This window comes from Thermobia domestica, chromosome 17 (assembly GCF_964235325.1).
Source record: "Thermobia domestica chromosome 17, izTheDome1.hap1.1, whole genome shotgun sequence".
Lineage (NCBI taxonomy): Eukaryota > Metazoa > Arthropoda > Insecta > Zygentoma > Lepismatidae > Thermobia > Thermobia domestica.
In genome coordinates this window covers 166,144,069-166,171,176 of record NC_137470.1, presented here as the reverse complement: position 1 = coordinate 166,171,176, position 27,108 = coordinate 166,144,069, and the positions used below count along the sequence as shown (strand labels likewise).

The window sequence follows — 27,108 nt, the reverse complement described above, 5'->3', positions numbered from 1 at the left end:
TGTGTATCCTAGAAGTATATATAGCAACTGAATAACCTACCTATTAACTTACTCCAGTGGAACTGCTAAACGTTCGTCTTCAACACTACTTTCACTATCGTCTATGTCAATTAATATTTCGCCATTGTCTGAATCTGACTCTTGTAAATTTTTTATTATGAATTCCAAAAATTGTAAACACAAAAAATAATTCTTCGAGCTTCACTTCGTAGCACTTTTTTTTTTTTTTTTTTTTTTAAGAAAATTCCGCACTTGTACTCGGTTTCCTTAAAGACATTGTCAACTATAATTTTGGAGAACAAATGAACTACCACGAAAGAAAGCAACCTAGACACTGATGAATTCTATTTATGCTAGAAGAAGAGAAGTTGCGTTCCTACACACACAATCAGCTCCTTTGCTTCCATGTCTGTTCCTATAATAACATACTCTTATACTTGATGTAGGTCTCACAACAACAACCCATCTGATTCGTAAGCAACACGATATGGTCGAGTTTGTTTTGGGTTACAATAATTTATGACACCACTCAGACGCCTGGTGCTTTTGCATCCCTGCTAGAGGAGTAAAGAAGGAGTACGTAATTGGCCACACACACGTAAGGTATTGAAACGAAGAAAAAAAATCATACTGCGTTCTGTCGAATAAGGAAGAATCTTGCATGAAGGCAATTTCAAAACAATATTACGAATGTCCCATACCTTCTGTTCTTCCACATGAGCTCCCGCCGGGAATCGAATATATATATCGATCGCTTACTATTCTCAAGGGTAAGAGGGCCTTGACTTTCCAAACTATTTCCAGCCCCGAAATGAGGTTCATCTAGTATATGTTTAGTAAACTTATTTAATAGTTAATGCAAATTAGAAACGTTTATAATAAAATAAGATTTTTAAAAAAAGAAAAAAAGAAAACATCATCAATACAGTTTCTGTACCTAATTACAAAGACGCTGATTTCTCTGTAAATTGGGGGGGGGGGGCATTCAGATGCAGAAAGCATATATGATGATTTTAAGACAAATTGCATTCAAATTATGCCTAATATTGCACATTTACAAATAAAATGAGGGGCCCTGGCTCCCTCAGTCCCCCCAGGATCTCTCACTACTATATTATTGCATAATAATATCTGAGTTGATATTTTTTCGAGTTTTTTCCTTTTAGTATTTTAACCTACATAAACACAAAGTCGGATAAACAGACTGCTAGAAACAGCATTTGTTTTCTTATGAATAGCTTATTGATTTATCTCTTACAATCCGCTTTTCAACTTCAGTACTGTCAAGATCCGTCTTTTGTCAAGGTAGCATCGAGAAAACATAATATGTGTATAGTATACATGGTGAGTTAAAATGCTTTCATATTCTGAAAGAGGTCATTTGTTCTGTTTTTAATGTGTGAAAAGCTTTCCTCCCCCTGAAAGTAATGTTCCCCTAGAACAACCTGTTGGTTACACCCCTGATTATCCTTTAATAAAAGTTGAGTTCCATTTCCAAATCGAAGAAAATTCCACTGGAAATTAGACGGGACTCAACGCTCGTTTTACTAATTGTTTTATATGGAAACTTTTCAAAGCGTGTATCATGACAACCAGTTGTCATAAAAAGATGTAGTTTTCACGTATCTGTTCGTAATTCTTTTCTCTACTTCGTAAAGTGAGCAGTTAATGTGCTAATACAATATTTCTAATAAGCACCTCTGCTATTGTCAAGATTCGCAGTAGCGCGAGAAGTCAGCGTGCAGGACTGCTTGTCGCGAATTGTCAACACCGCTCAAAGCCAATTGGACGCCGCGTAAAGCCAACTCAAGGCCATGCCGCTTCTCATCTGAAATCTGATGTAGTGATCTTCCCTTTTAGTTAGAGGTTAGATACAGTTTTCGAAAGAGAAAGTGGATTTTTTAAAACAAGAGTCCTATATTTCATTGCTATTGTTTTCTATTTTAAAATTAGAATGAAAAATAAGTATAATGATTAGCACGGGGGGAAATCAGTGATCGAGCTTTCTTCTCTGTAAGAAGGAGATCAGTAATTACATTAAAATACAAATAATAATAGTAATTATATATATGGGTGTGCCGCGAGAATTCAATTTATACCTGTAGTGTGCCGCAAGTTGAAAAAGGTTGGGAAACGCTGTCCTAGAGTATGACATCATTACTTAATACTTTGACCCCTTATGCTCAGAAACACACAACGCGCTTTGTCGTGTGCTATGGTATGCTAAAGGACTAACTATTCCCAAAATTTCATATTTTTTATCCGGTCCCATTGGAGATATTGAACAGTGAAATGTGCTAATTTGGCATAATTCTCCAACTTTAAGATTTTTTCAAGCCTTTGGGAGCAGCTACAGGTCTGTAAATTTTTGTGTATTAGCTTATGACCCCGGACTACATGCACACACAAATTCACACCTCTATGCCAGTTGTTTCATCTTCCCAAACATTGCTTCAATGTCCAAAAATGTTTCTAGTGCAGACCCTGATTTCACCTCCTTTAAGTGCTTTTAGGAAAAAAATGTTAAGAGATCAAAGTTTTAGCTCCGCACGAGTTGAAGATGTCCAGGAATTTTCAAATTGGTAGGACAAATGCATGCTGAGATATTCAAAACAATGCAAACACCTAAAATCGAAGAAACGCACAATGGCGGCAGCTGTTGCGTCGCCATGGGATGTTGTAAAAACTAATTAATTGTGGTTTTGAAGTACCCTGATATAGGATAAACATTCATGAAAAAATTAGTTTTTTTATAAGGTGGAGCGGCAATTTTTCTTTTTTCTCGATCACTTTGCATGGATTGACCCCTATACTATCTTCTTCCCTTTCGTTGCTAGAAATCAAAATGGATATAATTATACAATTTTTGGTAAACTGTAGCTCCCAGTTTTAATACCAATTTACCCTAACCCGATTTGAATCATGAAAAGGAGCTTCACACTCTAACCCGTGTACTTACGATAAAGTAAGCAGGCTAGAACCAAATTTTCTGTAAAATATTGGATATAGACATCATGAAGTCCTAGTCTTAGGGTAAAAACACCAGGAAGAAACATCTATTTACCTTCAGTATCTACTTGTCAAGTTAGCGACAATTATACTGATTGAGTAACAAATTAACAATAATGACTGTAGTTGTCAGAGTAACAGTTGAAGAGCATAAATATAGAAGTAAACAGGAGATTGCAACACTATTTCTCCTACACTGCTATTAAGAAACAAAGCTATGTATGATCATCTTTAAATGAACAAAGTGTTACGGAGTTGAAATATTCCTCAGTTTTAATTTGCTTGAAGAGAATGTTTTCTCAAAGAATATTGGACGAGTGTATCTAACAAGGTAGAAAAGATAGCTAAAGGAGAAAGCACAAGCAAGAGCAAAAAATCTAAAATGAGGACATAGAATATACTTACTAATACCTTGGTACAGGGAAGAAAATTTTAAAATGTCATAAGGTACAAGCACAAAAGTAATCTACATTTGTTAGGGATTTATGAATTTAGAAAAATGGACGCATCGAACGCCCACTGAAGAAACAACTGAAGAGGTAGAGAGATTTCCTAAAAATAGAAATTATAGGAAGACATAAGCAGAGTGAATATGTATTTGTAGTGGAAGATTTACTATGCTGATTTATGGGGAAGACAAGAAAGTTTTGTAATATGAAACATGGTTTGGGGCGAAAGAAAAAACAGGAAAGAGTAACCAATCTTTCGTTTGCAGAATGCACTGATAATTCGGAACAATTGGTTCAATCAGCACAAGATGAGAAAATGTATATGAATATTCTCATAGAGTAACGGAGATATAAAATCCATTTTGTTGTAATTCTGGGAAGATTTTGGAACAATCTAAAAATCTAGAAAACTTCGTCCGAGACAAATGCCATATTACATCAAACCTTGTGTTGCGAAAGTGAATGACGAACAAAAACTATAACCTGAAAGAAGTAGGAAACAAGAAGTAAGATATTTTAAACTCAAAAAAGGAAAAAAGAAAATGAAGAGGTGAGAAACAGATTTGTAGAACTCGTGTAATATCGTTTAAATTTCAACCAAATACCCACAGATAATAACGGGCGGATTAAGAATATTAAATTTTGCACGTATCAAGCTTTAGAACTAGCGGGATAGAGAAAATTCAATACGGTTAATGATATACAAAATAGGTTTTATACAAAGTAACGAAAAGGTAAATCTGAATGTGTCACTATGCCAAAAAGAAGAATTGCATAAAGTTAAATAAGTAAGTAGGAAGGGTAAAAAGTAAAGCAAGGATATAATTCTATAAAAGAAATGTGAATGAATATATAGAATTGGAAAGATTTGGTAAGTATGAGGAAATGAATAGAATGATTAAGTCAACAGAAATTAGTAATAAACCAGGGGAATAATGATTACCATGGGAAGACAGCGAGGGAAGCGAAGTTTAAGGATGATGGAAATATAATAATTATTGATTGTATGAGAGTGCAAAGTAAATGGCGAGCTTACCTGACTCATTCATTGTGGTGGGCACGAGAGTAAATACTTTTTTACCCAGCCTGTTGCAAATGACTAATGAAGGGGAAATTTTATGAAATGTTTTGCGAAAAATTTTCGCCCGAACAGGGACTCGAACCCTGGACCGTTAGGTTAAAAGCCTAACGCTCTACCGACTGAGCTATCCGGGCTGTATGAGTACTATTTCCTAAGATGTAATAAATTTTTCGTGATATTTGATTTTACTTCTCTGCTCTGCTCATTATTGTACCCCTTTCTAGATCCACTTTGTTCGCACCCAGTTGTCCGAGCGTAGTTTTTTTTATAAGAATTGTTAGATGTTTTAGAATCTTTTTATTTATTCAATTGTATGTAGCGTTAATACACTATCATTTACCGTAAACTGGAAACAATAACCTACTCACAATTTTATATTTTTATCATTAGCTAGATTACCAGGCGTTGTACGGGAAGAGCACTAGGTGAGCGATGAATATTTGATATTGGAATTCTCTTCCACCGACGAGGATGTCTATTTGTATTGAAATAACATGATTAAAAATTAGCTCAATCCAGATGTTAACTTTGTTTAAAAATTAATTTCAAGGAGGCTTTATTTTTTAAAAAATTTGAACATTTTTCTTCCCTTTGAATTCACGTTTCAATGAAAGTGCAATTATTAAAACACAGGTCCACCCAACTGCTAACTATTTAAAAATATATATATATTTTTTTGAACTGTTGAGGAACTCGTAACCTATTATATTTTTGGCATATCCTTTTCACCGCTTCCCCTTAGAATAGTAATAGTAAGAAGATAAGAATTCGTCTCAATGGAAGTGTTATGTATTTCCCAAAACTCATTTCAAACTTCACCCCTGTTTTCATCTGATGATAACACACAGGAAGAATGTACGAAAATCACCTTCTTTCTTCCTTTAAAAGAATTTTTCTTAAATGTTTAAACACTCTCAACTTATTATAAATAATGAGTTCATATACAGAGTTCCATCTTCCTTGCGTAAGGGGTTCATGAGATACCCTATTTATGGCATAGATTTTAAACGACCTCTTCTCCCTGGAATTATTTTCTTCCTCATAAAAAAAAACTCATAGAGAAGTTCTAAATACCCTAAGATCTCTTCTAGATATGGTCTCTTCCTTGCAGCTACCTAGAAATATGCCAAGCCAACGACGTGGATTTGTGTAACATGAGAAACAAAGACTCATGTTTATACATAAGATTAATAGGGAATTTCATTGCCTCACTCTTCGGAAATTTCGATCACAGCCAACAGATTCGAAAAAAAAAATGAATTTCACAGAACAAAATTTTACAAACCAACGCCGAATGATGCTTTCATTTGTCATCCTTCTCTATATGCACTGTTACTTTTTTTCTGAGAATTGCTGTGCACAATGTATAATTTTTAATTTGTTAAGAATATTCACTCGCAATTTTTTCCTCCGTCATCCATATCAATACGAATCTGTTCCATAATACTTCGTCTTCTGGCTGTCTGGTTACCCCATACTGTTTGCTGAAAGTATACAGGGTTTGTGACGTAAGACGCTTAACTTTAGTCCATCCCTGTGTTGTGTTACTGAGATGAGTTTCCCACCAGACGTCAAGATGGACATCACATTCGCACCAACTAATATCAAACAAGTCTTTTCTGTGAATTTTCTGGAGAACTACACCTGAGGATTTAGATCAACCATACAATTTTGTCCAGCTCGTTGGATATACCATTTTAGGATATTTTGTTCCTTTTAACCAATAACATTGTAGAGCTTGCGGTGAATAAATAATGTTGATGAAATATCCACCCTAATTTTCCCAACATATTTCCGTTCAGCTGGAACAGAATGCATTACTTTCAGTAGGATTTCGTGCAGGATTTCACGAGGTTGGAAATTTCGTAAATCACACTTTTCTTACTTTTTGATAGTAAATATGAGGTTTGCTGAGAGGCGGGCTACTTCACGTAGCAACATTAAGCCACTAAGCATATTATGAATCTCTCCGATTTTCAACGAAATTTAAAAAAATCGTTACTGAATTCTCTATGTCTGTCTGTGCATCTGTCTGTTGTATGTGGATTTTCAAGTTTTGAGCCCTCCAATTGATAGAGCATCAAAAACTATCTGAAAGAATTGATAGAATTTTTGGTCACCCTTACCGTTCCAGAGATATTGACCAAAAAAGTTCCGATTTCGGGAGATTTAAGGAGCCATATCTCGGGAACCGTAAGTCATAGAGAAATCATATTGATCTTGATCTATACCTAAGAGAATCATAAACGTTTTGTTACCAAATAGTAACCGGTGGCCACTGCACAGTGGTCCAGATACCCCTAAAATCTGGCCAAAACTCATTCCTCTAAGAAGGGGTATATCATATATGTTTTGATTTCTGATAGTTCTGAACAATACAAACGATGTGTAAAAAGCAAATCACTGCATTCTGTAATACACTGAGACGAAGAAACAAAATAAATATAAAGGACACCAAAGTGAACATTTTAACACAATAGTTGCACAGTTAGCATTGTTCATTCTGAGTCGCTTTCAGCTCCCGTTGAGGGTCGTGATAGGGCTTGCAGTAAGTTAGAAACGGCAGTTGGCAGAGTTTTCATCACACCAGTTTGCGACATCCTCTGACGAAGAGTTGACATAAGGGGGCCCGACGTGACGAGAAATTGCAGCATCACGTCCATCACTATGTTCTCTAGTGAACTCATTCGTGCATGATATTCCCGATATTGCTTGATATTTTTATGCCTGGCTTCCTGCGCCTCCTCTGACATTTGCCGAATGGACAAAAGAGCCGACTTAATGATGTGTCAGAATTTTACGTACCGAAGCGGGTATATAGTACCAAGAGTAGCACTAGCGGATCCAGAAGGATCGTTTGGGAGGGGCGGTTTGCTTTCTCGAAGATGAGCGTAGCTTCAAGGTGACCACAATTTTAATTTGCAAGAATGGGACTCATATGAATCCGGGGCTGGAGGGGAGTGGGTGTAAACGAGATTCCCAGATTCCACTTTGAGACCTAAACTTTTTTTTTTTTTTTTTTTTGGTAATGGAAGTATTTGTGTGTGGGGGGGGTAGATTGAAATTAAGTACGTACTTCGTTTCATGATTCACTTCACACATAGTCACCACAACATATTAGATGTACTGTCTGGCACAGTACTTGCACAAAAGAAAATACTGTATTGACAATGGCATTCATTTCAACGAAAAAGTGTACAATTTGCTCTAATCATTTATATTTTGAATAACAATTGCGGAACAACAGTTAGAAAAAAGACTCGGTTTACGCAAAAATAGATAACAAAAGTATATGTGCATTCAATAATCATACAAAATTAATATATATCTATATTTTTCTAATCTATCTCTCTATGGGGTCCACGAAACATAGTATAATTATAGCTATGCGTACAGCAACAATAAAATTATATTAAACTAGCCTTCGTCTAGGTGGGGCTTCGTCCCCAGATCCCCAATCTGCTCGGCATACGGCCTTGCACAATATAGCAAATGCTCCTACGTGCTACTGCGGCCCAATATTTCGCGTTCTTCCTTCTGTGTTTCATACAGAATTGGATTGAACTAAAACTGTCACGAAATTTAAACACTTCGTAAGGCATTTTAATGAACCGACCCCCACCTTTTTTCCTTCTCTTCTACATTAAGTAAAAAAAAAAAACGCTCAAATACATGTTGAATTATTTTAAATGAAAAATCAAACTACCAACTTTCATGTTTCTAACTGCAAGGGATCCCGAGATATGGGCATCTTATAATAATAATAATAATAATAATAATAATAATAATAATAATAATAATAATAATAATAATAATAATAATAATAATAATAATAATAATAATAATAATCCCACTCCATTCCTTCCCTTCTAGGTAAAATATCAGAAAACGCCTGAATGCGTATTGAACTATTTTAAGTGGAAAGTCCATATACTAAATTTCATGTTTCTAACCTTCAAAGATTCTTAGATATTGATATCTTATTATAATATTTGCAATCTCCGCCACATTTTTATTTCCATCTCTTTTTTCTCCGTTTTACTAAACTATCAAAAAACGTTGAAACGCGTGTCAAATTATTTTAAATGAGAAATCAAAATGCCAAATTCCAAGTCTCTAGTCTTAACGGATTCGAAGAGATGGCCATCTTATTAAAATAATTTCCACCGCATTCTCCCTTCCTTTCGTCGAATTAAAAAAAGTCCTGAGTGATACCCTACGTAACAAATCTTATCTACTGTCCTAATTTCAAGTTTCTAACTTAAGCGGTTTGACCTGTGTGAAGTTACTCACTCAGGGTTTCGTCTTTTAAGTATGAATTACAATAACAGCTTGTGTTATTTCTCAAGAAAAGATTAAATGCCATTAGAAGTCACAATAAATCCCTGGTCCCTTCCTAATGTTTCCGTGTTGAACCCCAAAAGTCACGGCTCCCTTTGTTGATCTAGTAGCTAGCGAAGGTACCTATGATCTTTGATGCATGAGGTTCTGTGGTTTAATACCCGGTGAGTGATCATTGAACGCACTGCAGTGGTTAAGATCCAACTTTAAAGTCTAGTTCTCGTTCTGTAAAGCATCGCTTTTGATCAACGAATATTAATCAATCAACAAACCGAAAGGTCTCCTCTCAGATTCAGAGAGCTGTTCGGTAAGGAGCGCTGAAGATTCCATATTTTTCTTTATTAGAGGTAAAGGTAATTGAGGTTATAATCCGGAATTCCGAATTCCATTTCATATACTTTTCCTAGGATACAATAACACATTTTTAGTTCAAAGAGTGAGTCGTCTTACCCTCCTTCCCATAGCTGTACGTCCAACGAATGAATCATACCTCGCTGCTTTGAGGCTTATGGTGACCGCCCCAAGGAACCTGGGAGAGAAGTATTCAGAATTCAAATATGTCTGTATTAATTACTATTAGGTACCACACATTTTGATTAGACTCTGCTATGCTTGTCACACAGATGGGATCGTTCGGGAAATGCTGGAAGTTCAAAAAACTCTTTGGAGGGGGCGGTCGCCCCCTCCGCCCTCCCCGTGGATCCACCAGTGGAGTAGAGATTGAGGTACATGTCACGTATTTCAGTGAGCAACGTCTTAAATTTGACGGGATCTATGTCCAGGCCACATCAAAGGGTTTGAAAAAGAACAGCACATTTCTCGATTAACCGTCTGTTGATTCCGGTTATTGCGGATATTTGTACCGCATTTTGGAAAATGCGTCTTGTGATGCTCCCTATATAACACGTATATCATGTAGTATGTTCCTTTTACTATCTTATACTACGCTTCAAAACCTGAAAATTAATTCGTGAGACACTCACATAATATAAATAAATTTGCTTACTAATCGTCTAGGTAACTAGTAAACAATAAACTTAATATCAATACCCAAGGTTCAGGGAATTTTATATCAATCAGACTTTTCCAAGTAGACTAGTTTATTCAAAATTTCAAAAACCAAAAACAAAAAAAAAATAATGTTCTCTGAGATTAATATTCCTTAATGTAAATGATTTCTCTAATCAAAAAAAAAATCGTTCAGGTACACCTCTAGACCCAGAGGTCCCCACCTATTTAAAACCTTAAATAACAGTTTGCTCCAAACATGAAGCTTCCTTTAAAATTTGTCTAAAATTCCTTAAGAGAGGTTCTGAACATGCGTCCTCGTACAAGCCATCATGAACCTCACATACTCTAAAGACAGACCCAACATTCTGAGTACAGTCTGGCCTAAATCCCTAATTCAGGAATCGCCCTTTATTGGACAACCCTTAAGGAAATCAGCTAGCTAACAGACTTTAAAAAGGTAAAGGGAAATGGAAGATTCCTTCATTTAGGAATAAAGCACCTTCATTCAGGCTCGGTAGTAGGAATAAAAATCAAAACAAACCACAGCCTACCATCCCCTTATGTGAGGAATCAGCCGTGAAAATTCTAATCGGCTAATCAGAAACAACTAAGCGAAAAAAAAGTATATATTACTCATCCGGCTCGGTTGCCATAGCAACAGCCTTCCCTAAAATCAAAATAAAGAAAATTTCTGAAAACATACAGCGTTGGAAGGAACGTTGTCACAATAGATCTAAAGATCCCTACTAAATTTCATTTCCTTTAATATTCCTAACCGGGAATCGAACCTATCCTTAGACCATACCCATGGACATACAACCAGAACTCAAATATTCTGATTCGTATTCCGCTTAACAAGTCTAAAGGTTGACCCTATACACAGCCATCTCTTTCGGCTGTACCCCTGCTCTGACTTAAAAGAAAAGTCGCGAAGCAATAAAGAGACCCAAGGAGCACGAAAGCTCCTCCCGCTAAAAAATTCCGTCTCGATTCTATCAAAAGAATCCAAAATCTGCCTCCCGCTGCCATTCCCTTCTTACTTATATACGATTTAACAGCTTTCCCCCTCTCCGCTACGACGAGAAGAAACTGTCACTGAGCTTAACAGTGTTTCCAAAAGAGCTAGCTAGCTACTAAACTTTTGCCTTACTTGGAATTAATTTTTTTTTATAAACTGAAAAGAATAACTTTAAAGATTAACATATACATATATATATATATATATATATATATATATATATATATATATATATATATATATATATATATATATATATATACATATATATATATATATATATATATATATATATATATATATATATATATATATACATTAAACAATACATAAATGCACATATGAAATATATAAGTTTATATAAAGATTAATAGACAAAAATACCAAACTATAATAATTTTACCAGCTCTGGTTTTTTAAACCTAATTATATATGTATTAATAAACAAGAAATAATATGAATATTAGATTTCCTTTAAATATATGCATATATGTTCAAAACTAGCAATGGGCCTGAAAGTGCTCATTGCATATACCGCGACCTTTAAAAAAAACTGCGTTTTCCACTTAACTTTCTCAGTTCATAGTCTCTTCCAGTCTTTTTCCCCCGAATACATTAAGGGAAAAATCACTTTCGAAACACAAACACAAATTTCACATACACTCACTTAAACTTTGATAAGATATGAATTTGGGACTTATGAGTGTCCAAAAGTCTGAAGTCCGGAACAGTTTTTTCCCCCGTTCACATTGAGGGAAAATTCATTTCAAAAATACACAATCAGCACAATTATTTACAGCACACAAAAAAATCAGAACTGATAATTTGTCTCGAGGTCTTATGGCTGCCTCGAAAGTCTAAAGTCTCTTACAGTTCACGAATCAATTTTGAACCAAATAACACTTTCCTAAAAAAGAGAATTATTGACTTACAATCAATCCTTAAAGATGCAGCTTCCTCCTGATTTGGGATGCTCCTTCTTTTCTCTCCGAAAACCTGATGTTTTTCCCTGGAGTCCTTGGAATTCCCAGTCCTTCTCCGTCCGTAAAAAGGTCTATGAAATCCTCGTCCTCGTGTTGCGTTCTTGAGGGACCCGGAAGATGCTCAAAAGAATGGTGCCCTTCCTCTTTTTTCCGCTCGCACTGCATGTCACGAATATCCTTTAGTGTCATTTCGGCCGCTTCCACTCGGCTTCTTTTGGAACTTGAAGTTTCATCTTGAGCAAACCTTGCTCTTCTTTTATTGTTTTTCGGTGCATCAACGTGGTATAATAATTGAAGCCTTAACGGGTTTTGAGGGTTTGGTCTGGCACCTACGTATACTGACCTAGTCTGTCGAGACATGCTGTCTGAATGTAACTTTAGAGAAACTAAGGCTCTGAACTTTACGGTCTCGTCTCGTGACGTGAACTGCTGTCGAAGCGAACTAAGCTTGAACTAGCTAAAATAAAAACATCTCTAAGGGAGGTTGTTGTTTACAAAATCCAACTTCGAGAAAAAAAATCAAACTACAGGGTCGGTGGGTAGTTTTACTCTCCCCCCTCTTTCTTCTTTATTTCGCTCGGACTGATTTCCTTCGCGTACTCAGCTTGTAATTCGACCACGTGTTTAGCAAAGTCGGGAGCTTTAAAAACAGGTTTCATCATATCTGCATTGGTTCTTACTGTCCTCCCGGACCACTTGTTCCTTACCAAAAATGTGTTTGTGGCTACTTGACTCTGTATCCGCCACGGACCAGAATATCGATTCGCCAACGATGCGCTAATATTCTGAGTAGGCGAGGAAATCCTAATGACTCTCAGCCATATACCTTGTCCTACTTTAAAAGGACTTGGTCGTCTTCCCTTATTATAAATCTTCCCATATGCTCTATGCTTCTCTTCCTGAATTTTGTTCGCCCGTTGGTAAGCTTTCTCCAACCTGTTCCTCAACTCGGCCACATATTTCGGATGATCGACATTCAAACTTGTTTCCCTTTCTTTCTTGGTTTCTAAATCTAACCATGGATGTCGAAGCTCCCTGCCAAAATGTAAATAAAATGCAGAGTACCCAGTGCTCGAACATTTCTTTGAATTCAGAGCGAATTCAATTAATTTCAAATCCTGATTTCAGTTCTCGTGCTTTGCATTATATATGCCTAAAAGACACTTAACGTCCTTTATTGCCTTTTCAGCCTTGTTAGCACGCGCCCTATATGAACTGATAAAGCTGTATCTAGCCCCTAAGCTCTCCATGGCCTTTTTCCAAATTTCACTATTGAAAATACTGTGATTATCCGTCACTAACCTTTGATATGTTCCAAATTCTGAGAAAAAGATCAGAATACATTCAACCATAATCTTTGCTGTAAGCCTTAAAAGTTTCACTAACCTTGTGAAAGCATCTACTAATACTAAACAATATCGATACCCTCCTACTTTAGTTTTTGTGATTGGACCTAGATTGTCCGCATACAGGACTTCTCCGGGTGCTTTTACTAAGGAACTTTCCATATATCCGAACTTTGTATTTATGTTTTCCTTAAAAATGCTACACGGAACGCAAGCCTTCGTGAAATCTTTAACATTTTTCTTCATTTCTTTCCAGAAAAAAACGATTTCTGATTCTATCTAAAGTTTCTATGAAGGATGTATGCCCTGACTCCTTCTCAATATGGGCTGCTTTAGAAATTGTGGCCCGCAGTTTATCTGGTACCCATATTACATCCCTTTCTTCCCCCTTAATTTTGACAGTCCTCATCAAAATATTCTCTTCATTAAAGAAGGTAACTCTATCGAACTGTCTCAAGGTCTGTTTAAGTCGCCTGGAAAAATTTCTTTTCTCTCCGCATTTAAAATCTATCAATTTACCAAGAAGCGTGTCAGCCCTTTGTAGTTGTCTCCATTTTTCGAAATCTTGTAAATCATAAGAATTAGGAAATTCCTCAACTTGTTCGTCCTTACTTACAGCCAAAATATTAAAAGGTAACTCAGACATAAACTGTAACTTGTCCCTGTCTGTAATGTAGCACGACCTACCACTCAGAGGAATTTCATCGTTTCGCTTCCTCTTCAGTTCCTTCTTCAGAGTTTTTATCTCCTTAGTCCTCTGAACATCTATGAAAAATAAATCATTTGAAGGAAGATCTTGAACATCTATCAACTTCTGGCCCTCTACTTCTACCTTCAGAAAGCCCTTGTAACTTTCTGATTCAAGAGGAAGTAAATCATTTGCTTCAGCGGAACCCTCAAATTCTGGCCCTTCTTTATAATTTCCTTCTAAAATAGAAAGCACATCAACTGGCTGTTTCTTTCCCGGCAAGAATTTCAAAACCACAGGAAATCGAGAAATTCTCGCAGCCCAGCGACTTAACATCGGAGAGATTTTACTCGACTTAAGAATAGTCAAAATCGGTTTGTGGTCAGTGTACACATACACGACAGGTGCATGCATCAAGAAAATTTCAAACTTCTCTAAAGCTAATACTATAGAGAAAAGTTCGAGATGTGTTGCGCTGTACTTCGCCTGTACCGGTGATAATTTCCTGGACCCATAGACCACTACCCCCAGTTTCCCCTGGTCATCTTTTTGACACAGAGTGTACCCAGACGCGATACTAGAGCCATCTACGAATATGTGGTACGGCTCCCCCATTTTAGGTAGGAGAAGCATGGGGTCTTCTGCTAGAGCCTCCTTTAATTTATTCAACTCTTCCTCATGAACTTGAGCCCATATAAACGGTTTATCTTTCTTCAAAAGATCTGTTATTGGCGCTAAAATTTCAGCAATCCCCTTGATCCGAAAATGAAAAAAATTGAAAAAGCCTAAAAGCGCTTGGACTTGTTTTACATTTCTTGGTCTCTGAAACTGTTTGGCCATTTTGATTTTTTCTTCAGTACAAGAAATATACCCAGGCCTAATACGATGGCCAAGAAATTCAATGTCTTGAGCGAAAATACTGCCTTATCAGGATTTAGGGTTAACCCAGCCTCTTTAATTCTCTTTAATGTGTCATCTAAAATTTCGAGTTCTTCTTTTGTTTCCCCACCACATAGGATGTCATCATAGTATACTATAACTTTAGTAAAATAAAGTTCGTTAAGCACCAATTGCATGAGTTTAGCCAGACTATGCGGAAGATCCTTGATGCCGTAGCACCCTTTTGTGAACCTAAATAAGCCCTTATGCGTAATAAAGGTAGTAAATTCCTTACTCTGCTCATCAAACTCAATTTGTGAGAAAGCAAATATAATATCCAGTGATATAAAATAACGCTTATTTCCTGATAGAGCTTCTGTCGTACTAGGAAGACTGTATTTTTTATGCCCGTCAGATTTGCAGAAAAAGCATTTTATTGGCTGTTTTTCCTTAGTATTCTCGCCTACAACTTTATCTTGTCTCTTAAAAACAGCTGGGTTTAGAGCTTCTGCTCTAATTTCCGGCGCACTGTCTAAAACCGTCCCCTTTGTAGCAACTACAGCTAAGCCTGCCCTTTTCTGTTCAACCTCATGAGACTTTACGTAATTCAATTCCTCTAATAAATATGACTGTATTTTTAAAGCATACGCTTCTAGCTGTTTCAGTCCCGAAAATTCTTTTTCATGTAAATAGATCTTATACTTTGGGTGTACCTTGGTCAAAATTTTCTTTACTTGTTCTACTTCTCGTGGAGGGTCAGGCAATCTCTTAAACAAAAGTGACATCTCCCTAACAAAACGCGCAAGAGGCTCACTTGGTTTCTGAATCCTACTCACTAAGTGCGATTCAATCTCTTCCTTATAATTAAAACTGAAATATTCCTTAAGGAAGCTATCTTTGAATTCCGCAAAATTTGCGAAAGGCTTCTTAAACTGGAACCATTCCTTACTTTCTCGCTCTAAGACTTTTGGCACGACTCTTTCTAGAATAATCTCTAACGAGACTTGTTTATGCGCCGCAAAGTCTTCTAAACTAGACAAAAACTCAAATGGATCTTGCGACGGATCCCCAGAAAAATGTGAAAGTTGTAATTTCACTTCCTCAAAATCCTGTCTACACGAGCAACTAGCATTTTCACTTCTCCGTGCATTTTGTAAGTCTTTCAAATTCCTAATAAAATCTAATAGAGACTCAGCGCTCAACTGTTCGGTTCCTTCCATTCCCAGGGCTTGTCTCAAAGCTTCTAATTCTATAGAATTGGATTCCATATTTCTCAGTATCTTCCCTGATTTTAAACGCATATACTACTTAAAAGAAAAGTCTAATATCCTGGACAGCAGCCCCCAAAATTATGTGATGTGCCTATATAACACGTATATCATGTAGTATGTTCCTTTTACTATCTTATACTACGCTTCAAAACCTGAAAATTAATTCGTGAGACACTTACATAATATAAATAAATTTGCTTACTAATCGTCTAGGTAACTAGTAAACAATAAACTTAATATCAATACCCAAGGTTCAGGGAATTTTATATCAATCAGACTTTTCCAAGTAGACTAGTTTATTCAAAATTTCAAAAACCAAAAACAAAAAATAATGTTCTCTGAGATTAATATTCCTTAATGTAAATGATTTCTCTAATCAAAAAAAATCGTTCAGGTACACCTCTAGACCCAGAGGTCCCCACCTATTTAAAACCTTAAATAACAGTTTGCTCCAAACATTAAGCTTCCTTTAAAATTTGTCTAAAATTCCTTAAGAGAGGTTCTGAACATGCGTCCTCGTACAAGCCATCATGAACCTCACATACTCTAAAGACAGACCCAACATTCTGAGTACAGTCTGGCCTAAATCCCTAATTCAGGAATCGCCCTTTATTGGACAACCCTTAAGGAAATCAGCTAGCTAACAGACTTTAAAAAGGTAAAGGGAAATGGAAGATTCCTTCATTTAGGAATAAAGCACCTTCATTCAGGCTCGGTAGTAGGAATAAAAATCAAAACAAACCACAGCCTACCATCCCCTTATGTGAGGAATCAGCCGTGAAAATTCTAATCGGCTAATCAGAAACAACTAACCGAAAAAAATGTATATATTACTCATCCGGCTCGGTTGCCATAGCAACAGCCTTCCCTAAAATCAAAATAAAGAAAATTTCTGAAAACATACAGCGTTGGAAGGAACGTTGTCACAATAGATCTAAAGATCCCTACTAAATTTCATTTCCTTAAATATTCCTAACCGGGAATCGAACCTATCCTTAGACCATACCCATGGACATACAACCAGAACTCAAATATTCTGATTCGTATTCCGCTTAACAAGTCTAAAGGTTGACCCTATACACAGCCATCTCTTTCGGCTGTACCCCTGCTCTGACTTAAAAGAAAAGTCGCGAAGCAATAAAGAGACCCAAGGAGCACGAAAGCTCCTCCCGCTAAAAAATTCCGTCTCGATTCTATCAAAAGAATCCAAAATCTGCCTCCCGCTGCCATTCCCTTTTTACTTATATACGATTTAACAGCTTTCCCCCTCTCCGCTACGACGAGAAGAAACTGTCACTGAGCTTAACAGTGTTTCCAAAAGAGCTAGCTAGCTACTAAACTTTTGCCTTACTTGGAATTAATTTTTTTTATAAACTGAAAAGAATAACTTTAAAGATTAACATGTATATATATATATATATATATATATATATATATATATATATATATATATATATATACATTAAACAATACATAAATGCACATATGAAATATATAAGTTTATATAAAGATTAATAGACAAAAATACCAAACTATAATAATTTTACCAGCGCTGGTTTTTTTAACCTAATTATATATGTATTAATAAACAAGAAATAATATGAATATTAGATTTCCTTTAAATATATGCATATATGTTCAAAACTAGCAATGGGCCTGAAAGTGCTCATTGCAGTCTGGGTGTGTTACCATCGTTGGACGTTCCACTTCAACCTTGCCTCGACTCGTGTACTCTGAGTCCCAGTTCCTTAACTTTTCTTGCACAAATTTATGCTTTGCGTCTGCTAATGGTTTGTTTTCCTTTCGGATCTACCATTGTTGAAAGTCCAATCTGTATGATATATGTAACAACCACTCCATGAAACTTATCCATACATGAAGGATTGACAACCCAAACTGAAATGTTTCTGGAGTCTCGTATTTAACATTGCTGGTGTTGTTCATTTCCTTTGGTGGTGACTCCGCAGGCATAGCATTTTTGTGCTGACGTATTACTAGTGAGCACATTACACATTTTACCATCAACCACAGTTAACTGCTACAAATGCTCTACATGATACTGTTTGTTTGCTGTTACTATGGGATTCAAGTTCTGCACTTGTTGCTGAATGCGGTCCACCTCTTGTGTCAATAAGTCTGTTGTTTCTTTCTTGAACTGGATTCTAATACAGAAAATGGTCGTCAATTTGCCACACGATGACCTTTCTCCTCTTGTCTGACACGTAGTAGAGCTATAATGGTACCATAAAAGTGAAGATGTCCGTATCTTGGAATTCTGCCTCATGAGCTCTCTGTTTATACTGTGGTTGGTCAGTAGTTCCATCACATCCCCACTTCGATACTAATATCAGCTGCTTCCAATATTTCTTAGGCACTTGGTCAAACACAGGTTCTTGCACCTCGAGAATGAGGCTTGCTCTATGATATAGAAAATCTTGGAGTGACACCTCGGCAGCCGATTCGGTAATACTAATGTTTGCAGAGTAACATCGTTTCTTTGCCTCTAGAACACGTTTGTAGGAGGAGTATATATCATGCCGCAGCATCCTGGCACCGTTCCGTAAAACAGTTGGTACTAGTGTCGAGTTAGGTCGGCTTCCAACAATAAGGCCAAAGCTTCGTCAGAAGTGTAAGTGGGTGTCGGATGTTGTTTCTGAGCCATCTTCCAGGCTTGTCATATCTTCTTTCCTCTCGTTGGTGTCTTCTCAATTTCCTTCGTCAGGTATTCCTTGTCATATTCTCCTTCTCGGAATTTCATGCCTGCGGCATATCTGAGTATTGATCCATTCCACGAAGCATGTAGATCTTCTGTCTTCCTACGTTTTAAGCGTGTGCTGCTACTTTCAAATGTCTCCGGTCTCGCGCCTACCGATGTCGAAGGTGTTTACCTAGCTGACAGACAAGTCGGTTTGGAAATCAGTCTCATGATTTAGTCACTCCTGGTTTTCCTCCTCAAACTTCTTATAGTCTCGCTTACACTTCTGTAGTTTGTCGAAAATTTGGGGACATATCTACGCCAGTTGAAGTCTCCCTTCTTTCGTTAACCATGCAAATATTTCGAGCTCAACAAATGTAATCAAACATCATCTTCTTGCGTCCTTGCTGACTTTTGTATGCCGAATTACACGAAAAAGGCTTCTTCTTGTAGTTTGATAAGACATTGTCTGCAAGAAATCAGAAAAAACTAATTAAGTGTACAGCGATACACACTGATTTACACATAATTCTTACTCAACCAGTAACTTGTCTACCTGTAACAAAATCGGGCAAAAAACGTCAAAATTGGCTTTTTGTCTCCGTAAGAGGACGTATTGAGCTATTCTTTGAAAAAGAAATCGTAATTTGAAACTGCTTGAATCGCGTTAAAACACAAATGGAACTGAAAGGAACCATCAAAATATGTGGAATTCCAAACCCCTTTGGTTTTACCATCTACTGGCACGTTTGCGCAAAAATCAACCACGTTTAACACCATGTCTGGAAAGGATAATATACCGGTACAAAGCTATACAAAACGACACATAACGTTTTCTCAAGAACATAATTCTGGTCCTACATAGCTCTGAATATTATGCGTGCTGACGTATAAAGGTAACAACTTTTCACCATAGTCAGCAAAAGCTCACTTCAGACCTCCTTCTCAGACTTCCGGGGGTTAAACCCTTCTCATCCTACGTTGGTTTGAATTGAATACAGTGGTCGTCTATCTTTCAACTCACATCGGTTTCGACTTTCTGCTACAAACTTTATTTCAGGGTTTTCTCCAGGATTTAGGGGTATCTGGACCACTGTGCACTGGTTATATATTCATTTCCTGTATATATACGGTGATAAAATGTGACAGCTCAATATAGCTAATTCAATAGATTCCCCAATGCGCAGGTTCTAAATATGTAAGTGTATTATCTATTGAATTCAATCAAATAAATTTAATATACTATTTCATATAAATTTCGAAAAAAAATTATCTTCGAGCATTCTCAACTGGTTAACATTAAATCCTCGTTCTTAACTAAAAAGTCCAACCCAACCAGAAATCGAACATGGAATCTTCTGATCCGTAGTCAGACGCGTTATCCATTGCGCCATTGGGCCTTACATGCGAGAGCTATCATCTCGACGCTCCTTGTGAAAATGAGTCCAGCTTAATCATAAAATCCACCTTCCGTTACTTGAATACGTTTACTTAAGTGTGTACTGTGTTTTTTGATACTCTTCGCGCTTCCCAGGCAGTTGATGAAGTCAGTGTGCTTTATTGTGGACAAATAATGATTGACGTGTACAAGTGGTTACTTGTGAAACAAAAGGTACGGGGTACCACACTAAAGTTTCTCGATACAATTCCTTAAACCAAACCGTGTTGTACTGCAGTTACTCATTAAACATTTTCTTGAGTAATACGAACAAAATTATAACATTTTCCGGAGAAATTCGCCCAAAGAAAAAACCGATTTGAATAATGAAAAAGAGCTTGAAACCCTAACCCGAGTACCTACCTTAAGTTATGTAAACTGAATTAACCTTTGTGTAAAATATTTGATACAGACATAGTAAAGTCCTAGTCTTGGAGAAAAATATCAGAAAGGAAAATCTATTTACTTTCACTGTCCACTTGTGAAGTTGGAAAAAACTATACTGATGAGTAACAAATTAACAATAATTCCTGTAGTTGTCAGAATAACTTTAACGGTTGAAGCACATAAGTGTAGAAGTAAACAGGAGATTGCAACACTACTTTCCCTACACTCTCTTTAAGAAAGAAACTTATGTATGATCATCTTTAAATGGACAAAGTGCGACCGAATTGAAATATTCCTCAGTTTTAATTTGCTTGAAGAGAATGTTTTGTCAAAGAATATTGGACGAGTGTGCATCTAACAAGGTAGAAAAGATAGCTAAAAAATACAAGCAAGAACGAAAGATTTAAAATGAGGACATGGAACATACGTACTTAGTATCATGGTACAGGGAAGAAAATTTTGAAATGTTAAAAGATACACAAAAAAAAACTATAGAAAGATAAAGCATCGAACGACCACTGAAGAAGCAACTTGAATAGGTAGAGGAATTACGTAAAAATATAAATTATAGAAGACAGAAGAAAAGTGGATATGTATTTGTAGTGAAAGATTTACAATTCTGCTTGTGGTAAGGACAAGAAAGTTTTGTAATATGCAAAATCGTTTTGGGCGACAAAAAAGGAAAAAAAAAGAGTGACCAATCTCTCGGATACAGAATGCACTGGTAATCCGGACACTTGGTTTAGTTAGCACAAGATGAGAAAATGATGAAAATACTCATAGAGGAACGGAGATACCAAATCTATTATGCTGTAATTCTCGGAAGATTTTAGAATAATTTTAAAATCGGGAAACTTTCTCTGAAACAAATGTCACATCTCATCAAACCAAATGTTAAAGAAGTGAATGTCCAAAAAAATAAAAAAAAAACCCTGAAAACAATAAGTTGGATATTGAAAACTCATTTTTTTGTAAAAAAAAATGAAGAAGACAGGAATCAACTTGTAGAACTCCTATAAAATCGTTTAAATTTCAACAAAATACCCCCAGGTTATAACGGGCAGTTTAAGAATATTAAACCATGCATGCATCTTCGAAAATGGCAGGATAGAACGAATTTAATATGGTTAATAAAGTACGAATTATGTAAGAGGTATTTATACAAAGTAACAAAAAGAAGTAGCATTATACCAAAGGGAAGAATTTATAAAGTTAAGTAATTATGAATGGAAATAGACAAAGCAAGTATATAATTCTACAAAAGGAAATGTGAATGTATAGAAGAATTGGAAAGATTTGGTAAGTGTGAGGAAATGCACAGGAAGATTAAATCAACAGAAATTGGTAATGAACAAGAAGTATAACTATGACCATGGGAAGACAGTGAGCAAAACGAAGTTTATGGATGATGGAAATAGAATAATGAAGATTGTATGAGAGTGCATGGGAAGTGGCGAGCTTACTTGGTTCGTCCATCGTAGTGGGCAAGAGATTAAATATTTCTTACTCGACCAAATAGAAATAACTGGTAAAGGAGAAATTAAATTTTAAAAAAAATACCGCCCGAACAGGGACTCGAACCCTGGACCGTTAGGTTAAAAGCCTAACGCTCTACCGACTGAGCTATCCGGGCTCTGTGAACAAAGTTTTCTAAATGATGTAGTACAATGTTCGTAATACTTAATTTTCGATCCCTCTGCTGTGCTCATTATTGTACTCCCTTCTAAAGCCATACTGTTTGCACCGAGTTACCCAAGAATTACTTTTATAAGAAGTGCAATACTCATGTTAAAATCGATCTTATTTAATGAGACTTGCACCGATTAATTTTATTTCTGATTGGAATATTTTCTGCTTACGACCAATTGCATTGTATGGGACTTGGCCGTATTTATATATTGTGCGCCTCTGTACTCTAAATAACTTTTCTTCCCCCCTCCCCCGCCCCCGCACGATGTTATGTCTCATTCTCAAACAAGGAAACAAGCCGTGATCTTGCAAACATACTAGCTCTTATTGAGTAGCAGTTTAGGTATTACATGTTACAAAAGTTACAACGTAATCCTAAATGGCCAAATTCTCTAAATGATGATTACGATGTGGTGTTCTGCCCGAAGGTAGGTGACCATTGGTGGACGTCCCTGTGAGGCACCAATAATTATTGGTGATAACTTATAAGAAAAATAATTAGTTACATTATTTATCGTTAGTAATGGTTTAATAGGATCTATGTTACTAATACAATAAACTGTTTATCTGTAGCGCTTTTCAACTCGAGAACAATAATAGATAGCTTTAAAAAATATTAAAATTTCATGTTTCTCTCAGGGAAATGATCCAAATGACCTATTCCAGGTCCCTAGGTCACACCTGAGCTGAGATATGGGGAAGCAAAGAATAACATGGGAGCATTTTAAAAATAATCGAGAACAACAAACATTAAAGTTGAATTCATAGCTTTTTGGGGCCGCTGAGATGAATAGTGACAGTTTTATTCCAATTCAACTTCGAAGTCATACTCCACTCTGAGGGAGGGGCGAGATTTTAAAAGTAATCGATAACGACAGATATTAGTGTTGGATTCATAGTTTTCGAGGTCTCTGAGTTTAAGGTATCAGGGTTCGTGATGTTCAAATTCATTCTTATCCCTTGGGATCGGCGTGGGAGAGGATGATTTTTTAAAAAATAATCAGACAAACTAGCTAATTAATAACTACTGCAATTAGAGCGAATTAAACATATTAATATATTTTCTCGCGTTTGCGCGGAAGTCTGCTGCCCGCTAGTTTAAATATTACTTTATTGTGAATCTTTAAAACAAATCCAAAATTTTGCCGCCCCTAAATTCTCCCGCCCTGTGCTCGAGCACAGAATTGCACTTACCTAAATACGGATCAGCTTGCACCAGATCGAAATGTGACTCGGGTTCACTATTTACTTAAACCACTCTTGCTTGGTTAAACTATTGCTTGCTATTCTTATTGGATGATGATATCAGACGTTCTGCGTTCACTAAAAGCCACGCGATAACTAACCTTAATGGGATATGGTCGATAATGCTTACACCAGCTTAAGATTCGAAACTATTAAACTTATAAATAATATTTTTTGGGGGGGAGGAGCTAACTTTATGCCGGTTTGGATTATTTGTCATAATTGTTTGATCTGATGCAAACTTTTCACTTTAAGGCACTATGTTTGAAGTTGGCGGTAGTGTACGCAAATAATCTTTATAGTTAACAATGTTCAATGCTTCTCTGTGAAATGGGGCAAGAATAAAACTTAGATCTTGAAATGTCGAGAAGATACGACGTTTTAATATTTAGAAGATAAATTTATTCAGCCAGCTTGTTTACGTCACATGTTGGCTTCCCTAAGCAGGATCTTTTGTGATTTTGATTGTGTTGTTTAGAATAACATTTTGAACATTTCCACATATTTTTAGCTTGTTTTTCTAAAAGTACCGAATTTGAAACATTTTTTTGTCTAATTACACCAAAAGAAAACGTTACAAAGAAAGTTGTATTACTGTATTATCCTATTTATATATAAAAGAAAAGCTTCAAAAATGTTAGTCTGACACTAATATTCAAACTTCAAAATATGTAAGATTTACAAGTCATATAATCATCTAGGCAAAAATATTTAGATATTTTAAATCCATAGTATAAATACAAGACGCATCAGTCTGTCAGTCACGCTAATTCGTAATAGTTCACAATCAGGCTAACAGTTGTCGCTAGCTGCGTTGACTTCTATCTGATACCAAGAGATGTCGCTAGTGTGGGCAATTTTCAGACGAGGCAAAGGTTTGGACGAACAACTAGTAATTTGTAGAGTCCATCTACCTCAGTCGGCAGAACGTTGGGCAGGGGCGGCTTTAGGATTTTAATTTTGGGTAGGTCCGCTCCCTCGGTTACGGATACACACACATTTGATTGATTAATGACAGTAGCAAATTACTTTTACAGTAGTGGTTGATGCTGTTTGTTAAATAGTTATCTACCATTAATATAAATAGTGGAAACTTTTACCGTCTATATGTTTTTTCAAAATTTTTGGGTAGCCCCGTGCCTACCCAGCCTACCCGCTAAAACCGCCACTGACACGGCTTGTAACTTAGTGCTGCAGGCTGTCAGCTGCAGGCCTGGGCAGACAGTCACTTTTACTTTTACAGTGCAATGAATGGGAGGGGGAGATAAGGTATATGTCAAAAAAGTAAAAATAAAAGTGACTGTCTTTGTGACTTCATCACGCTTAAACCATCCGACCGATCTCAAAACAATTGTCAACATACATGAGGTTCGGACCTGAGGTTTTTATCATATCACTTTGACGGTAGGCCTTAGGGGAGGGGGAGGAGAGAGGACAAATATATAAAAATAAATAAAACTTAATAACTCTTGAACCACCCAACTGATCTCTATCAAATTTTCAACCTAGATGAAGTTCGAACATGAGATGATTTTTGTCATATCACTTTGACGATGTAACTTAAAGGAGGGGAAAGACATTTATGTCGAAAATAGCCGATATTAGTGTCGAATCAATAGTTTTTGAGATTGCTGAGATGAACAATGACACTTCTGATGCCATTTAAATTCAAATTGAGCTTCGTAAAAATTGTGGGAGGGGATATATCAGATAGTGTCTGATGAAGCCAAAGTGTTAGTTGTCGAAACTGTAACACGTATGTAGTTTTTAAATGTGAATATATTGGCTTGCTCAGCAAATAGTTTGTTTGTGTTTAGACACGCCATTATCTCACACTTTCTGTTGAGCACGGAACGAAAATTTTGCATGACCAAAGCTGGTAATTGACTTTTTGGCAAAGGTTCAGCAAACCGGCCATTAGAATGTAAGGCCAACGCTGGTAATGGAAGAGTTTTGGCAAATGCTCGGCAAACCGACCATTAGAATGTAAAGCCAACGCTGGTGATTGAGTTTCTTTTTGACAAATGCTCGTGATAATAGACTTTTACACCGTAAGGTCAAGTTGGTATGTTGCTAACCTATCTTTCCTTTTCCACTGTCGGGCAAACTGTCTGTTATGCGAAAGAAAGTAGTACCACTATACTTAATTTGATTTTTTTTTTAAATACACTTAATATCCATGAACAGTGGCCGCCACTGATTACACACACACACAAGGTTATCTGTATAAGAAAAACGTTCCACAAAGCAGAAATTATCTCCTTAGCGTTTATCAAACTATTCTATGATACTAAACAAACAGGGATTAGAATTTTGTAGGCTAAGGCATTAGTAGGTCATTCACAAACCTAGTAACACTTGAAGAAGCAATCTGTTCCATACGGACGCGTATAATGAACATCGTGTAAACACTGACAAAGGTCAGCGTATGATATTTATCAGCAAAATGTTTTAATCAATATTCTGTGGAGATCTCTCTTTCTAGCTTCTGTATTAATCTACACCAATGGTCCATAACTATCTGTGCAATGTGGTTACATGTGCTCATTCTGACTAGAATCTTATCTTCCTATTGCCCAAGCGTATTAAATTCCACTATGTATTACATTCTAGTTTAAATCCTTCTGTATTTACCTTTTCTTTTTTCTTTGCAGTTCAGTTGTATAATTTCTGTATTCATTTCAACTGTGTGTGTTTATGTGTGTGTGTTAGAGTGGGCCGAAAAAAATCAAAATTACTTTTCTCAAGTCGTAATACCGCGGTAAAGTTGCGAACTGGGGAGACAAAAAAGTGGTAAGAAAAAAAGAATCGTTTTATATGTTAGAATCGTCACGCAAATCTTCTAAAGTTTGTTGACATTTTGAAAAATTAACATTTTTACGATAATTTGTAACATTTTTAAATTAGCCTTTTCCCGATTGCAATAGCTCAAATTCTTATGTATTAAAATCATAGAAAATGGTGTTTAAATATTATTTAAATCCATCAAAATTTTCCGGTTGCGCATTGCCTTCAATGTTAATGAAATTTTGGAAACCCAGATCACAGTTCAAGGGGAAAAAATACTAAGAACCTGCATTTATTTTGGTTTTGTTTTCTTTTTTGAGTACAAGTTTAAATGTTTAAAAAGAAATTATGCTAGACCACTAGTAATACACAAAATTGTAGAAATGTGAATTTTTTCCCAATTTCGGCAAACCTTAAAGTACATGTCCGACCGGAAGATATAAACCGATTTTATTTATTTATTTTTTCCATTCATTTTCAGTATCCCGAATTCGAAACTTTTCCGTGGTATTACGACTTCAAAAAAAAAGAAGAAAAAAGAAAAGAAAAGAAAAGAAAAGAAAGAAAGAAAGAAAGAAAGAAAGAAAGAAAGAAAGAAAAAACAATGTTTTCGGCACACTCTAGTGCAGTGTTTCCCATCCTTTTTCAAGTTGCGGCACACTACGGGTGTTACTTGGATTCTCGCGGAACACTTATAGATATTATTTGTAAATATAAAACACAGTGGTATTTTTTCTGAGATTATTAATCTCATTCTCACAGAGAAAAAAAGCTCGATCACTGTTTTTTCT

The 27,108-nt window shown here is 36.2% G+C and overlaps 2 non-coding genes across 2 annotated transcripts; both read right to left on the bottom strand.

Annotated features, from left to right (window-relative positions):
* Window positions 1-4,600: 4,600 nt before the first annotated feature.
* On the bottom strand, window positions 4,601-4,673 carry TRNAK-UUU (transfer RNA lysine (anticodon UUU)). Its single transcript has one exon. It is a non-coding gene; the product is annotated as a tRNA-Lys (tRNA).
* A 17,483-nt stretch (window positions 4,674-22,156) lies between these two features.
* Window positions 22,157-22,229, bottom strand: TRNAK-UUU (transfer RNA lysine (anticodon UUU)). Its single transcript has one exon. It is a non-coding gene; the product is annotated as a tRNA-Lys (tRNA).
* Between the last annotated feature and the right edge of the window lie 4,879 nt (window positions 22,230-27,108).